General features: G+C 40.1%; 1 pseudogene; it reads left to right on the forward strand.

Moving 5' to 3' along the window:
- Positions 1-14,739: 14,739 nt before the first annotated feature.
- On the forward strand, positions 14,740-15,809 carry LOC122727434 (annotated as a pseudogene).
- Positions 15,810-16,508: the final 699 nt, after the last annotated feature.

Below are 16,508 nucleotides of genomic sequence, written 5' to 3' on the forward strand. Positions count from 1 at the left end.
AGGTAAGTCTTTCCAGATCATTTCTTATAGCATAATAATATTCCATTACAGTCATATACTACAGACTGTTTCATTATTCCCTGATTTGATGGGCATCCCTTAGATTTCCAATTCTCAGTCACCAAGTTGCCTTGAAAAATTTTGTTCACATAAGTCCTTTTCCCTTTTCTGGGATGTTTGAAATAAAGACCTAGCTGGACTAAAAGGGTATGGCACAGTTTTATAGCCTTTTCATAACAGTTCCAAATTACTCTCCAGAATGGCTGGATCAGTTCACAACTCTACCAACAGTACAACAGTTTTCCCACACCCCCTTCAACATGCATCACTTTCTTTTTTTGTCATATTAGCCAATCTGATAGGTGGGAGGTGGCACCTCAGCATTGTTTTCATTTCTCTAATAAATACAGTCATACATTATAGCAAGGCTGAATTTATACCAGGAATGTAGGGCTGGTTCAATTTTATAAAAAAATATGATCATAACTGAAAATGTTAATATGAGAACCAACAAAAATAATATTTTAGTAGATGCAAAAAAGGCTTTACAATTACACTCATTCTTGTTTTTTTAAAAAGCCACTAGGGGCAACTAGGTGGCACAGTGGATAGAGCACTGGCCCTGGATTCAAGAGGACCTGAGTTCAAATCTGACCTCAGACACTTGACACTTGCTGTGTGACCCTAGGCAAGTCACTTACCCCTCACTGACCCGCAAAAAATATTATATTAAAAAGCCACTAGAAAGCATAAGAATAAAAAGAGATTTCCTTAAAATAAGAAGTATCAATGTAAAACCAAGAGTCAGCATTACCTATAACGGGGAAAAGCAGAAGTCTTTCCACTAAAATCAAGAGTGAAGCAAGGATGTCCATTATCACCATTATTATTCATTATTGTACTAGAAATATTAGCTATAGCAATGACAAGAAAAAAAGAAAGGAAAGAAATAAACATAGGCAAAGAGGAAATGAGAAACTATCACTTTTTTGCAGATGAAATAGTAGTTTACTTAGACAACCCTAGACAGTCAACTAAAAAACTAACTGAAAAAATTGATAACTTGAACAAAGTTGCAGGATATAAAATAAATTCATACAAACCATCCTCATGTCTGAATATTACCAGCAAAATATATCAGGAAGAGATAGAGAAATTCTACATAAAATTACTATATATAATATAAAATACTTGACCCTACCTGCCAAGACATAAAAAAGAACGATATAAACAAGCAGAAAATACTTTACACAATTAAATGAAGATCTAAATAACTAAAGAAACATTAATTGCTCATGTATAGATTGAAGCAATATAAAAGGAAGGAAGATTTAGAAAAAAACAATTCCAAGCCTCACTTTTCCGTTCTGCAAAGTGGGAATGATAATAGCATATTTATCTTCTTCAGAGGGTTATTCAAAGGATCACCTGAAAGAAGGAATGTGAAGGTGCTTCTTAAGATGACAAGACCTAGACAAATTTAAGCTTTAAGAGTTAAGTGTTTTCCTCACCAAAAACAAACAAACCCCCCCCACCTTGTGAAATCACTAAATAGCAGCCAACTGTACAACTGAGACTCATATCTGCTATGATATTTATACTAGCTGTGTAGTTCCAAATCAGAACTACACAGCTAGTATAAATATCATAGTAGAGACTTCAAGCCCAAGAGCTCTTTCTGACATTCTGGGTCAAAGGTAGTATGTGAAAAGTGCATGAGTAAAGAAGTCTGTTCTACAGAGTGTTTTGTTTACATCATTTTATTTTGCATTGGAATGACGGGAGGAAGCCATTACATTTATCTCTTTCTCTCTTTCATTAGAATAAAGAAGAGATTTTCTTTGTGGTCCTGAATACAGAATACTTGAATACAGGCTCAGGTCTGGGATTCACCTTGGCAGGTAGATCTGGAGCAGAAATCAATTACTACAAGTGATGGTCTCAGGGATCCCCCTAGAGAAACTGCCTGCCAGTCATCTAAAATTTGGATCAATTGCTCACTTGTCAGCATTAATTTCATTATCAATGTGAGTCATAAAGTACCTTTAAAAGCTAATAACACTACTAGGTCTGTATCCCAAAGAGACCAAAGATAAAGGAAATGGATCCATATCTATAAAAATATTTATAGCAGCTTTTTTTGTGTTGTCAAAGAACTGGAAATTGATGGGATGCCCATCAACTGGCTGAACAAGTTGTGGCATATGATTGTAATGGAATATTATATTCCTATAAGAAGTGGTAAGAGGAATAGCTTCAGATAAACATGTTAAGATCTATATGAAGTAATACAAAGTGAAGTGAGAAGAACCAGGAGATGACCGTACACAATAATAGCAATATTGTAATGATGATCAACTGTCAAAGACTTAGTTACACTGATCCAAGACAATTTCAAAAGACTCATGATGAAAAACACTATCTACATCCTGAGAGGGAACTGATGATCTGTGAATGAAAACTGAAGTACAGTTTTCTCACTTTATTTTTCTTGCTTTTGGGGGTAACATGGCTAATATATAAATGTCTTGCATAGTTTCATATGCATAATTGCTAAAATATTGCTTACCTGTTCAGTGGGTGGGGAAGAGAGAATTTGGAACTTAAAAAATATAAACATATGCATATATATAATATACATATATATGTGTATGTATTTATATATATATATACACACACACACACACACACACACACACACACACACACACATATATATATTTAAACAGTACCAGTTTCTGTGAGGAGCTTATATAATGAGAAATTGGAGCCTACACTATTGAGGAGACAAGTGATATACTTTCTATTGATCAAGAACCATAAACTGCCAAATAGGTGTCAGGTACTGCGCACAGTGCCATACTGAAACAATCCCTACTTGTAATGAGTTTGCATATTAGGTAGTGAAACAGTGGCACATGTAAATATATGTGGAAGAGTAAGCAAAAACCAGCAGAGAGAAATCAAATGCAAAGTAGTTTGGGAAAGGGGGCAGCTAGGTGGCGCAGTGGATAGAGCACCAGCCCTGGAGTCAGGAGTACCTGAGTTCAAATCCGGCCTCAGACACTTAACACTTACTAGCTGTGTGACCCTGGGCAAGTCACTTAACCCCAATTGCCTCACTAAAATAAAAATAGTTTGGGAAGGAGAGAGGATACTAGCATTTGAAGATATCAGGAAGGAGAGGAAAACTCTTACCTTTTCTCTTGGGTTTTATAATGTAATGTGAAAGAAGGCTGGGGAGCCAAGATGGCGGAGGAAAGGCAGTGAGCTCTAGAACTCATGACACAATTGCTCCAAAAAACATCCAAATAATGCCATAAGACAATTCTTGGAGCAGCAAAACCCACAGAAGAATGTGTTGAAATCATCTTCCAATCAAGGATGGCTTGGAAGGTCAGAAGGAGGGAGCCCAACCCCACAGTCACCCTGACACAGATCTAGTCCCAGGAAGGCCTGGTCAGAGAAAGGGACCCCCGAGAGCCTCTGAATAATCTGCAGAGCTAGTGTTGTCTGGAACTAAGCTCACAGTCTGGTGAGAGGGCTGAGCCCTTGGCAGGAGGGAGATTACAGGGGTCTCTGCTGGTGCTGAGGCAGAACTTGGGTTTTTCCCCGCTGCTGGAAACCAGGAGGTATGTTTGAGTAGCAGTGGCCCAGGTGGGGGAGAGGCACAGGCTCGTTGGAGCTAACAACCACAACACACAAAGTTGGTTGATTGGCAAGTTAGTCTGGGGTCATCTATGAACCAGGGAACAGGACAGGTGAGTGAAGAACCTGCTCCTCCTTAAATCATACCACCTGGGACCTTCTGAATCTTGGGATACTGCAGCCTGGAAACAGTGCCCCACTTTAAGGAGCTAAAAGTCAAATAAAAGAAAGGCAAGATGAGCAGACAGAGAAAGGTGAGGACCATAGAAAGTTTCTTCACTGATAAGGAAGATTGAGGTGCACCCTCAGAGAAAGATGTCAACATCAGGGCCCTATATCTAAAGCTTCCACGAAAAATATGAATTGGTCTCAGGCCATAAAGGTGCTCAAAAAGGACTCTGAAGATAAAGTTAGAGAGGTAGAGGAAAAAATGGAAAGAGAAATGAGGAGGATGAAAGAAAGACATGAGAAAAAAGTCAACAGCTTGAAAAGCCAAATTGGCCAAATGGAAGAGAAGGTACAAAAGCTCTCTGACAAAAATAATTGCCTAAGAATTAGGACTGAACAAATGGAAGGTAGTGACTTTGAGAAACCAAGACTCAATAAAGCAAATTCAAATGAATAAAAAAATATTTTCTTGGAAAAACTACTGACCTGGAAAATAAGCTCAGGAGAGATAATCTGAAAATTATTGGTCTACCTGAAAACCATGATCAAGGAAAGAAACTTTCAGGGAAAATATTCTAAAAGCAGAAGGTAATATAGAAATTGAAAGAATCCACCGATCACCTCCTGAATGAGATCCCCAAAGGAAAACTCCTAGGAATATTACAGCCAAATTACAGAGCTTTCAGGTCAAGGAGAAAATACTGCAAGCTGCCAAAAAGAAAGAATTCAAGTACTGTGGAGCTCCAGTCAGGATAGCACAAGATCTAGCGGCTTCTACATTAAAGGACCTGAGGGCATGGACTATGATATTCCAGAGACCAAAGGAATTGGGATTGCAACCAAGAATCCAGAAAAACTGATCATAATCTTTCAGAGGAAAAAATGGGACTTCAATGAAAAAGAGGACTTTCAGGTATTTGTGACAAAAAAGACCTAAACTGAATGGCAAATTTGAGTTTCAATACAAGACCCTAGAGAACCATAAAAAATTGGAGTTGGGGGACATACCTGGAGTTGTGCAGTGCGTGACTGTCTTGTGTCTGAGGCCAGGTTTTGGCTGGGATCCCCCTGGGTCCAGGGTGGATGCTTTGTCCACTGTGTCACATAGCTACCCCATGATGACATCTTTAGGGTTAAATTGAGGGGTAGGGGGGAGGGCAGAGGTAGCATGGGGTTAAATCCCACATGAAAGAAAGAAGAAAGGGTTTAGTGGGGAAAGAGTGGGGAAAGAGATGGGAGAGGAGCAGGGCAGTAAATGAATTTTACACTCATCAGAATAGGCTCAAAGACCTTAATCTCATCAGAGTTGCCTCAAGGAGGAATTACCACACACATACACACACACACCCAATTGGGTGGAGTAATCTATTTAATCTGGGCAGTAAATGAGCCTAACATTCATCAGAATTGGCTCAAAGACCTCAATCTCATCAGAATTGTCTCAAGGAGAGAATAACATACACACTCAATTGGGTGGAGTAATGTATCTAATCCTGCAGGAAAATAGGAGGGGAAGGGGATAAGGAAGGAGGGGCAAAAGAAGGGAGGGCAGATTGGGGGAGGGGACAGACAGAAGGAAATCCCTTTTGAAGAGGGATAGGGTGAAAGAAGATAGATAATAGAGTAAATATCATGGGAAAGTGAATAGGATGGAGGGAAACAGTTAACAACAATAATCATGAAAAAGAGAAAAGGGTGAAAATTGTACAAAAAATATTTATAGCAACTCTTGGTGGTGTCTAAGAATTGGGAATCAAGGGAATGTCCATCAACTGAGGAATGACTTTAGAAGTTGTGGTATATGATTATAGTGGAATGGTATTGTGCTATAGGAAACGACAAACAGGGTGATCCCAGAAAAACCTGGAAAGACTCATATGAACAGATGTATAGTAAAGTGAGCAGAACTGGGAGGACATTGTGCATAGTGACAGCAGTATTGTTTGATGAGCAACTGTGAATGACTTAACTACTTTCAGCAATAAAATGATCCAAGACAATCCCAAGGGACTAATGACGAAGCTTACTCCCACAGAAAGAACTGATAAAAAGAGCACTTGTGGGTTGTACATATATAACCTATATCAGATTGGTTGATGTCTTGTGGAGGGGGGAGGAAATGGAGGGAAGAAAACTTGGAACTCTAAATCTTATGAAAATGAATGTTACCCTTAGATGTAACTGGAAAAAATAAACTAAATGTTTGTTGCACTGAAAAAAAAAAGAATATAGAATTTATTGCATAGTTTAAAAAAATAAAGTGAAATGAAAAAAAAAAGAAAGAAAGAATGCTGGACTGCCACACCATCTGTGTGACCTTGAAGAAATCTTCTCTTCTTGGGGCCTTGGTGAATGAAAAGAAGGAATTGGATTAAATAGGTTCTGTAAAAGTATTTTAACTAACTAGGGGGGCTAATCTGGGGATGTTTGACTGGCTGGCTATCTGACTGCTATTAATTTCCTAAGCCAATCTGTTAGGGCCGTTTAAAATTCTCCCCCATACTTGCTCCTCCCAAATTGATAAGCAAATGCCTCTTTTATTTAATAATAATCAAAGCTGGGTTTATTTATAATGGTAAAGAAATGCAAAGTTATATGACCTTCCGGTGTGTTTTCTCTTGCCCCTGCATCTCCTTAGCGTTCTCTGCACTGACCGACCCCCTTACCGTCTAACTTCCCTCTCTGTACGTAGCCTCAGTCTCCTTAGTGAACCCCCTTTCTATACAGGCCCCACAAAGCCCTGGGTCTCTCTCTCTCACCCACCTCCTTGCGTTCTCTTAGTCCTCTGGTGTCCTCCCTCACTGTCTAACTACCCCAGTATATAAAAAGCTCTCTCCTCACCTGAAACTCAGGCTGACCTCCTATGCATGCCAAGCTAATTCCCTGGCTCGCTGCAGCCAGGGCGCTTGAGTGAGCCATGGGTACCACACCCAGGGCTTGAGGGGCCCTTGCCCCCTGCTGTGCACCTGGGACCTCCACACGGGCTGCACCCAGGGCCTGGCAGGACAAGCCTGGGATCCCCGGGACAGCTCCCCTCAAGGTGCAGGGAGCTGGGGCTTTCCCCAGTGGCCAGGTGTTTTCTAAGGCCCAAAGGGCTACTCAGCTTGGCTGAAGTGGAGGAGTACCCCCCCCACCCCCGCAGCTCAGGGAGCCTAAGGCTAATTTTAATGCCTACAGCTCCAAGGTCCCTTCTGGCTTTAAATCTATGTTCCTATGATTTAGAGGAAAGGAGATCTGAGTTCAAATCCTTTGTAGCTTCAAAACTATGCGCAAGTCACCTGTCTGATTTTATGCATATTTTTGTTTTGTGGGGCAACGAGGGTTAAGTGACTTGCCCAGGGTCACACAGCTAGTAAGTGTCAAGTGTCTGAGGTTGGATTTGAACTCAGCTCTTCCTGAGTCCAAGGCCAGTGCTTTATCCACCTAGCTGCGCCCCACCTGTCTGATTTTAGACTGTAAAAAGGGGATAATAATCCCTGTAGTACCTAGTTTGAAGGGTGGAGATGAGAATGTACATAAAGGATTTTGCAAACTTAAAAGTATTATTTAATTAATAATTTAATACTTAGCATTTATAGAGTGTTTTAAATGTTATCTCATTTGAAACTCATAACAACCCTGCAAAGTAGGTGCTATTATTATCCCCATTTTGCAGATGAGGAAACTAAGGAAAATAGAGGTTAAGTACCTTACCCAAGATCACATCAGTATCAAAGGCTGCATTTAAACTTAAGTATTCCTGAATTTGGATGCAGGATTCTATTTACCTACCTGCTTGTGAACTATTATCATTTCCTATTAGTAAAACTGATTAAAGTCACAGTGCCTTACAACAGTCAAAGAATTTGTGTGAATTTGGTCCTAGTTTTTTTACTTACATGTGGATTCTAGGGTAGGATTATAAAGTATATTCTGCAAGGAATTATTGGCCAGTTTTTCTTTGGTAAAGCAACCCAAACTTCTTTCCAAAATAATAATCATTTAAAAAAATTATTTAGAAGGCCTTTGAGATCATGCAGAAAAAAATGAAGTATATGTGTTGAAGTTCAGGAAGATATGTTAATAAGTTATGTCCCTGAAATCAATCAGTAAGTGTTTACTAAGTGTAAATAAACTATGTTCCAGACCTTCTACTACTCCTTGGGGATACAAAGTTCAAAGATAGAGTCTCTGCTCTCAAGGAGTTTACATTCTATCAGGGGAATCAAGGTATATGTATATAAGTATAAACAAAGTCAGTACAAGATATTTGGGGAGGTGGGCCTGGAAGAATCAGGAACGGTTTATATTTCATTTGTAGCTACTAAGTATATAACTCAGAAAATGTGGCCCTTGATCATTTAAAATCAGTGTCAAGCTACTACATGGCCTATTATATATATAAATTTGCTTTCATTTTCCTTTCCCTTCCCTTATACAGGTTCACAGATTATTTTCTCAGGGAGTTGCTTCTCAGGAAGGAAACATTCACCAAAGAGATCTCCTTTTGTCAACTGTCTGGGTCTATCCACGGACATGTTTGATGCTATTACCGTCATCAAGAAAATGAAAGTCTGGGACAGAGGCTCTGTCAGACAAGAGCCCACGGCTACAAGTAGGAAGGCATCTATGTCCAAAAAGGATGCTATCCTGGAGTTTGGAATAGGTGAGAGTCAGTCTCTAGAACTAGAGGGATGTGGGAAACTTGGAAATGCCAGGGGGGGGGGCAGGCGGCACAGGAACCACAGCCTGAAAATGCAAAGCTTGTTATCAGATGAATTGACTAGGGTGCAGTTTGCTCCATTTTTTGTGTTCCTTTGAAAACCCACATTATAACCAGATATGATTTGAAATGCTCCAGAGGTTAAAGCCTGGATTAAAAATTCCTATTTAAATTTACCTTTCAGATCTTTGGAAAGGAGAACAGTTTATGACCAAACAAGAGATAGAGAATATTATGAAATGCAAAATGAATGATTTTGATTACATTAAATTAAAAAGGTTTTGTACAAACAGAAGCAATGCATCCAAAATTAAAAGGGAGGCAGAAAGCTGGGAAAATTTTTATGGCCAGTATTTCTGATAAAGGCCTCATTTCTAAAATATATAGGGAACTAAATCAAATTTATAAGAATCCATGTCATTCCCCAATTGAGAAATGGTCAAAGGATATGAACAGGCAGTTCTCTGATGAAGAAATCAAAGCTATCTCTTCCCATATGAAAAAAATGCTCCAAATCACCACTGATTAGAGAAATGCAAATTAAAACAACTCTGAGGTACCACCTGACATCTATCAGATTGGCTAATATGACAAAAAAGGAAAATAATAAATGTTGGAGAAGCTGTAGAAAAATTGGAACACTAATGCATAACAGGTGGAGCTGCAAACTAATCCAACCATTCTGGAGAGCAATTTGGAATTATGCCCAAAGGGCTATAAAGCTGTGCATACCCTTTGACCCAACAATACCACTTTGGGGTCTTTCTCTCAAAGAAATCATAAAAAAGGGAAAAGGACCCACATGTACAAAAATATTTATAGCTGCTCTTTTTGTGGTGGCAAGGAATTGGAAATTGAGGGGCTGCTCATCAATTGGGGGATGGCTAAAGAAGTTGTGGTATATAAATGTAATGAAATTCTATTATGCTGTAAGAAACAATGAGCAGGAGGAGTTCAGAGAAACCTGGAAGGACTTATATGAACTGATGCTGAGTGAGATGAGCAGAACTAGAAGAACATTGTACATAGTATCAACAACATTGTATGTTGATCAACTGTGACAGACTTGATTCTTCGCAGCAATACAATGGTACAAGAAAGTTCCAAAGGACTCATGATGGAAAAGGCTCTCCAAATCCAGAAAAAAAGGAACTGTGGAATATTGATGCAGATTGAACCATACTATTTCTTTTGTTTTTGGTGCTTTTGCTCTGATTCTTCTCTTATAACATGACTAATGCAGAAACATGTTTAATGTTATTGTACATATATAATCTATATTGGATTACCTCCTGTCATGGGGAAGGGGTAGAAGGAGTGAGAAAAATTAGAAATTAGAAATCTTATAAAAACAAATGTTGAAAACTATCTCTACATGTAACTGGAAAATAATAAAATACTTTTATAATTAAAAAAAATGACTATTTAACAATTTACTTAAATCTGTTCAGGAACAAGTGCTTTTGTGATTTTTATCTTTTCAAAGTCCTAACTAAAGGAGGGTAATAGATTTTTACCCAAGATGTTGAAATAACTTAAAGGAGTCTGACATCACTTTTATTCCTTCAACAGGTAAAACCAATATTCTGAGCAATTAGCTAAAACAGGAAACTAATAGAATGCTTCTTCCCCATACCATAACATTCAAGCTGCACCTTAGGTGAGCTCCTCACCAACCTGTGCTATTCCTTTGCTTCCCTTTGGTGGCAAAATTATGCTTTAATCTGTATTCAGACACCATTAGTTCCTTCTCTGGAGATGGACTGCATTTTTCATAAGTCCTTGGATCACTGTATTTTTTTTTGGCTGGGCAATGGGGTTAGGGTCACACAGTTAGTAAGCGTCAAGTGTCCGAGGCTGGATTTGAACCAATGTACTCCTGAATCCAGGGCTGGTGCTTTATCCACTGTGACACCTAGCTGCCCCCTTGGATCACTGTATTGCTGGGAATACCTAAGTCATTCACATCTTACAATATTGCTGTTACTTTGTATACAATACATTTCACCTTCTATCAGGTTGTGTAAGTCTTTTCAGGTTTTTCTGAGAGCATCCTGCTCATCATTTCTTATAGCACAATATTGTTCCAATATAATCTTATCCCACAGTTTGTTCACCCATTTCCCAACTGATGGGCATCTCCTTGATTTCGAATTCAACTTTTTCTTTTTTATCTCAACTAATTTAAGTCTTAAAGAATTACTTAGTATATTGCCATTCACTGAATTCAACTTAAAAAGCTTATTTGAAGGTGCATCTCCTGCAGCTTGAGCTCCATTCCTTTTATGGCACTTGTCCCCTGCACCGAAATCACTGACGGTTTTTCTGTGAGCCCAGGAAGAGTCTCAGGAAATCTGGAGGGAAACAGAGGAATTTGGTACCTGAAAGCATAGAGAAAATGTTATGCTTTGATTTTCTCCCTTCTTTCCACTCCTATTTCAGGAAATACAAGAGATGGAAGCAGAACATTTACCGTTTAAATGCATCCATCCATCTTAAGAATGTTAATGCAGGGAAAGAACAAATGATTTTGGAGTCAGAGGTCCCCAGCCATAATTCATGTTCTACAACTTGGTGCTTTTATGATTTTGGACAAATCACTTCCCTTTGGGGGCCTCAGTTTCTTGATCTGTAAAATGAAGGGTTAGACCAGATGACCCCCATGTGCGCCCTAACTACAAACCTAAGATCCTAAGATTTTTAGGCCTCAGCCTAAATTAATGCCACCAATATGATAACAGATTTGCTGTTTTTTTATTGAGTGCACCCCTTAAGATGTCAAACATCCTATATGTAGCTCAAATTATGCCTCTAAGATTTTCACTTTTGACAAAATACAGCACTCATTCCTAATAAAAACACTAAGCAGTATCTATCTAAAACCATCAGCAAGCATTATGTGTAATGGAGATAAGTTACAATCTTCAGGGGGAAGATAAAAGAAGAGTTCTCTGTCTCTTAAAGACATTCCTAGCTGGTCAGGAACCTTGAGTAAAGCAGGTTTTTCCCAAAAAGAGAAAACCTGAATTTCGCAGCCAGGACTCGCAGGTGTCTGCTTTATGGTGGATTGTACCCAGCATTAGTTTGTGTGTGTGAAGACGCAGGGACCCCTAGCAAAGCAACGTTGGTCCCGTCTTGGGATTGGTGGGAATGAGATTCGGGGTCGCAATATTTAGTTGTGAGCAGATTTTCAAATGCTCTTTCTAAGCCTGTTATAAGAACTCACAACTCGGAGGTCCTCATCTTATTCTCTTCACCCCCACCTGCTTTCTTATCACTCCAGACTCCACTTACCCTTAATTTATTTTAAAAACACTTCCAGCAAAGTGCCCGTGAAAACTCCCAGGTCATCTCAGTCAACTTGGTTAAGAAAGTTTACAAAACACTAGGGATTAGTCTCTCTCTTCCGCTTCCTCCCTTCGTTTTCCGCTTCCTCCCCTCCCCCTTCCGCTTTTTTCTTCTCTCTCCCTCAAGCTCCCTCCCTAGATCGTCCGAATCCCTCCTCTGATGCTTATTTCCTGGGGGACCTTGGGGAAGGCCCTTTACCAACCTGGCTCTCAGTTTCCTCCTCTGTAAACTCTAAGTAAATTATCATACAGTGATTTCCATATAGTCACTCATTTGAGCTTTATAACAAGCCTGGGAAATAGGCTTTATTATACTCTGTCTACAGAGGAGGAAACTGAGACTGACAGAGGGAAAATGACTGGGGTCTGGACTAAATGTTTTCTGAAGTCCCATCCAGCCATCCTATGATCTGCCATCCTATGATCTTCCCTTTTTTCTCTCTCTTCCTGACTCTCTTTCAGAAGTTGATCAGACTAGGGCAGCTGGGTGGTGCAGTGGATAGCACCGTGGCCCTAGAGTTCATATACCGCCCCAGACTCTTACTAGCTGTGGGAGCCTGGACAACCACTGAACCCTGATCTCTCGACCCCACCCCACTCCCGCCAAAAAAAAAAAAAAAAGGTTGATTTCACTCATTCCTCAGCATTGTCCTGCCTCCTGCCCTTTTTCTCTGATTCTTTCAGAATGAGATGTAATAGCAAGTGAGGGAGCACAGTAAAAGGTAATGATCAGTTTCCCATATAGTATCTTAGAGGTGGAAGGAACTCTAGAGGTAGATTATCTAGTCCAACCTTTCCACTTCAGGCCCAGAGACTGATTCGACCAAGATCAGAATGGCAGAGCAAAGATTAGCATTTAGTCTAAATCCAGCCCTCTTTGCACTTCTTGACATCTAGCTACATTTTCTAACTTCCTTCAAGTTGCACCTAAAATCCTAGCTTCCACAAGAAGCATTTCCCAAATCCCCCTTATGCTGATTTTCTCCAATTTATGATATATATAGCTATAGAGATAAAGATACACATGTTTGTATATATTTGTCTGCAAGTTGTCTCCCCCATTAAACTCTGAGCTCCTTGAGAGCAGAAACTATTTTTTGCCTTCCTTTGTATCCCCAGCACTTAGCATGGTGCTTATACTGCAATGTCTTTCTGAGTAAAAACACCATACTGAGATTCTTCGAATCATCTTCACGAAGATAAAATAAACCTTTCTCTCTGACTACATCTAAATTTTTCTGATCAACATCTTTTGGGCTTTTCCTCTTCTCTGCTCTTCTATAATATCCAGTAAAAATTCTTTGTTCATATAGTGAATATACCTATATTCACTCATTTGAGCTTCATAACAACCCTGGGAGATAGATGCTGTTATTATCCCCATTCTTGAAATGAGGAAACTAAGTCTGAGTCAGGGTAAGGGACTCAGAAATAGCAACCAACTCCACTATCTCTGCCAAGAAAACCCCTCATGGGGTCTTAAAGAATCAGAACTGAGTGAAAGGACAACAACAACATGTACAAGGCATTGTGGATACAAAACTAGACAAAAAGGGTACTGACTTCTAAGAAGTGGGATACAACAAGAGAATACATGAGTGGAAATGAAAGGCATTTGGAGGGAGGGGAGAGAGCAGTAACAACTACAGAATCAGGGAGGGCTTCTCATCAGAGGGGACACCTCAAGAGTTTTACAGATGTGGGAGTACACTTTAACATGGAAATGCAATGCCAAGTTCAAGAAACTTGTGTAAGGCCAGACAAGGACAATAATTGTCAAATAGCTGGAAAGATAGTTTGGAACTAAATGGTACGGAACTTGTAATCCCAACCTGAGAAATGTATACATATTTTTAGTGTCAGTAAGGAGGCACTGAGCATGATTGAGTGGGGGAGTGACCTGGGCAGACTTGTGCTTTAGGAAAATTATTTTGCAAGCTGGGTGGTGGGTAGATTTGAGGAATCATGAGCATCAGACTAAAACTAGACGTGATAACACGATCTTTTACTCTAATAGCTGATATGCTGGAGGTGAGCTTAAGGTGGGACATAATGCACAACTTAATTCATGTTTTCCTTTATGATTATTCTTTTTTTCTACCAGTACAGAGGCACCACAGGCCTCAGGATGTTCTATTCCTGCTTTTTCTGTTTTCCTTATTCTGTCTTCTTTACTTCCCACCACTAGAACATGTTAGGCACAGAAGACACCCCCCAAAATATTTTCTAAAGTTATATTTCAGTTTCTGTTTCTTCACCTCTCAAAAAGGGGATACTAATAGATATTTTACCTGATTTAATCCAGTTCACTAAATACTTATTAAATACCTACTATGTGAAAGCACCTAATGTTCTAGGTACTAGAGTCAAAGGACTGCTATCATGAGGATCATGACTGTTATCATGAGGATCAAACAGAAAAAAATTGACGTGAGAGCTTTGAAAAAATGCAGAAGCATTGCACTAAAGAAATTCAACAAGCATTAATTAAGAACCTCTTGTGTATAATGCACTAGGCTTGGGCAATATGGGCACCCAAAGATAAAACAGAAAATAGCCATTATGCTCTGAACTTTAATTATATTATAAAGTGAAGGCATCTATACCCTGCAAATAGAATAACTCAAATTGCTAAGTAAATAGATCCCATAGATGTTTCCATTGTATCCCTCAGGAGTGTGTCACACAGTACACCAATATGTACTAATGATGGTAGATCACTGGAATGAGAGTTGGGAGACCGGAGTTCTAGTCTGTGTTCTGCCCCTAATTAATTGTGTGACCTTGGGCGAGTCATTTTTACTTCTTGGGGCCTTCATTTCTCCATATTTTAAAAGAGAAGGCTAGAGCAGTTTCCATGGGGACTGATTGGTGATGGTGCCATGAGGCCGTCAGCTGTTGTCCATCTCCCTAGAGATCCTGCTCTTTCTCAATGGCTGGCACGGCACCACCTACTTCCTGTTGGAGCTTTTCATGTTCATGTCTCCTGTTGCCCTATCCAAGGGCCAACCTAGTTCTTGACCTGTTCATGCTCTTCCTATATGGGCCAAATTCAGTATCGGGAGAGTTAATTGGGTGGCTAGCTGTAATATTGGGATTCAGAAAATAATGGGACACCTCTAGGTCCAGAGTTTCCTCTCTTCCAAACTGCCTTTTCTTTAGTTATTTCTCTCAGACTGATAAGAAAGGAGATTAACAGCTTCTTTTCCACAAACAAATCAGGTTTTATTAATGGGAACAAAATTTACAACACAAGTGAAGTTAATATGACTCAAACCTTAAACTTGGTTCCAGTTCAGCTGGCCTAAAGAGCAGCCTCACTTCAACAATGCAAACTCACCACCACCTGGAATCTGTAGTTCCAAGGAGAATCAGCTCTGCAGTATCTACTGGTTCGGTCTGAAGGTCAACCACCAGCAGCTCCTCTCTTTCTCTCTACCTTTCTTCCCCATTCCTCCCAGAGTTCTCTCTTCCCCTTCCTGCCTCTCCCACAGGAAGGGAGGTTCTTAGCCATGCTGAGTCTCCAATTGGTTCAATATACCCCCTGGGCAGTCCCCATTATAATTTGGCCAGGCCCCTGTGGGCATGAGGGAACTACTAGGTGGGGCTTTTTCAAGGTTACATCTTTTCAGTCTGACCATGATGAAGCAAAGATGGGGTCGTGGAAACCCCAAATCACAATTAATTCCTTACACCTGGGCATCGAGATCATCTGCCTCTTTTTCTGTACAAAAGGGAACCTCTGTCAAAGGATGATGCCTCTCGGGATCAACTTGGCCTTGACCTTTCCATCAGCCATGATGGCCATCTATTACCTCACGATGCAGACCTACATTCTATGCCTTGAAATTGTGATGATTACCATCCTCCTCCTTTTCTGTGTCTTAGAGCTGTTGCTAGAGGTGATCAAGCTCACCACCTTCAACAGCATGGATACATATTGAAGTGCAAGAGGCCTTCCAATGATGGTGACAGGGCCCCCTGGTGCCCCAGAGGCACCCATTCTCAGCAGGGCAGGCCCTTTGACTCCATCTTGGCAGTGTCTGCTCGATCAGCCTAGAGATCGAGTTCTCCATCTTCTTCAGGGCCACAAAGGGCACACAGCCGCCCCCCCCAACCCCCAGACACTCTCACATGGTCCTTACTTGGCTTTCCCATGTCACAACCAGAACACTGGGTTTGGATTGCCTAGACCTGGACTCCCAGCTTGAGTTAGGTCCCGTGTGTGGTGAGCCTGAGTGTGTGCATATGTGTGTGCTGTTCAGTTTGTCCCCCCTCCCTCTTCCAGCACTGTGGACCTGCACTTCATTTTACAAAGGTGTTTTCCTCTGCTAAATGTAAACCAAGACCTCCTCCCATCTATTCCTTGAAGTTAGTGAGCTTCAGAAGGTACCAGGCACCAATACTGAGCAGCTTGAGGTGTTATTTTCTTACATTATGTGTTAGAACAAACACTATTTTACAATAAATATTTATTTTCTGTTTAAAAAAAAGGCTAGACCTGATGACCAACTCGCTTAACCCTCATTGCCTGCAAAAAGGAAAAAAAGAAAGAAATCAAACTAGTACATTTTCTTAGTGTCCTTCTGAGTCTCTATTTATAAAAATTAAATCTTCTGATGCTGCTTTCTCTTACTTTCTTT

Source organism: Dromiciops gliroides, chromosome 5 (assembly GCF_019393635.1).
Source record: "Dromiciops gliroides isolate mDroGli1 chromosome 5, mDroGli1.pri, whole genome shotgun sequence".
Lineage (NCBI taxonomy): Eukaryota > Metazoa > Chordata > Mammalia > Microbiotheria > Microbiotheriidae > Dromiciops > Dromiciops gliroides.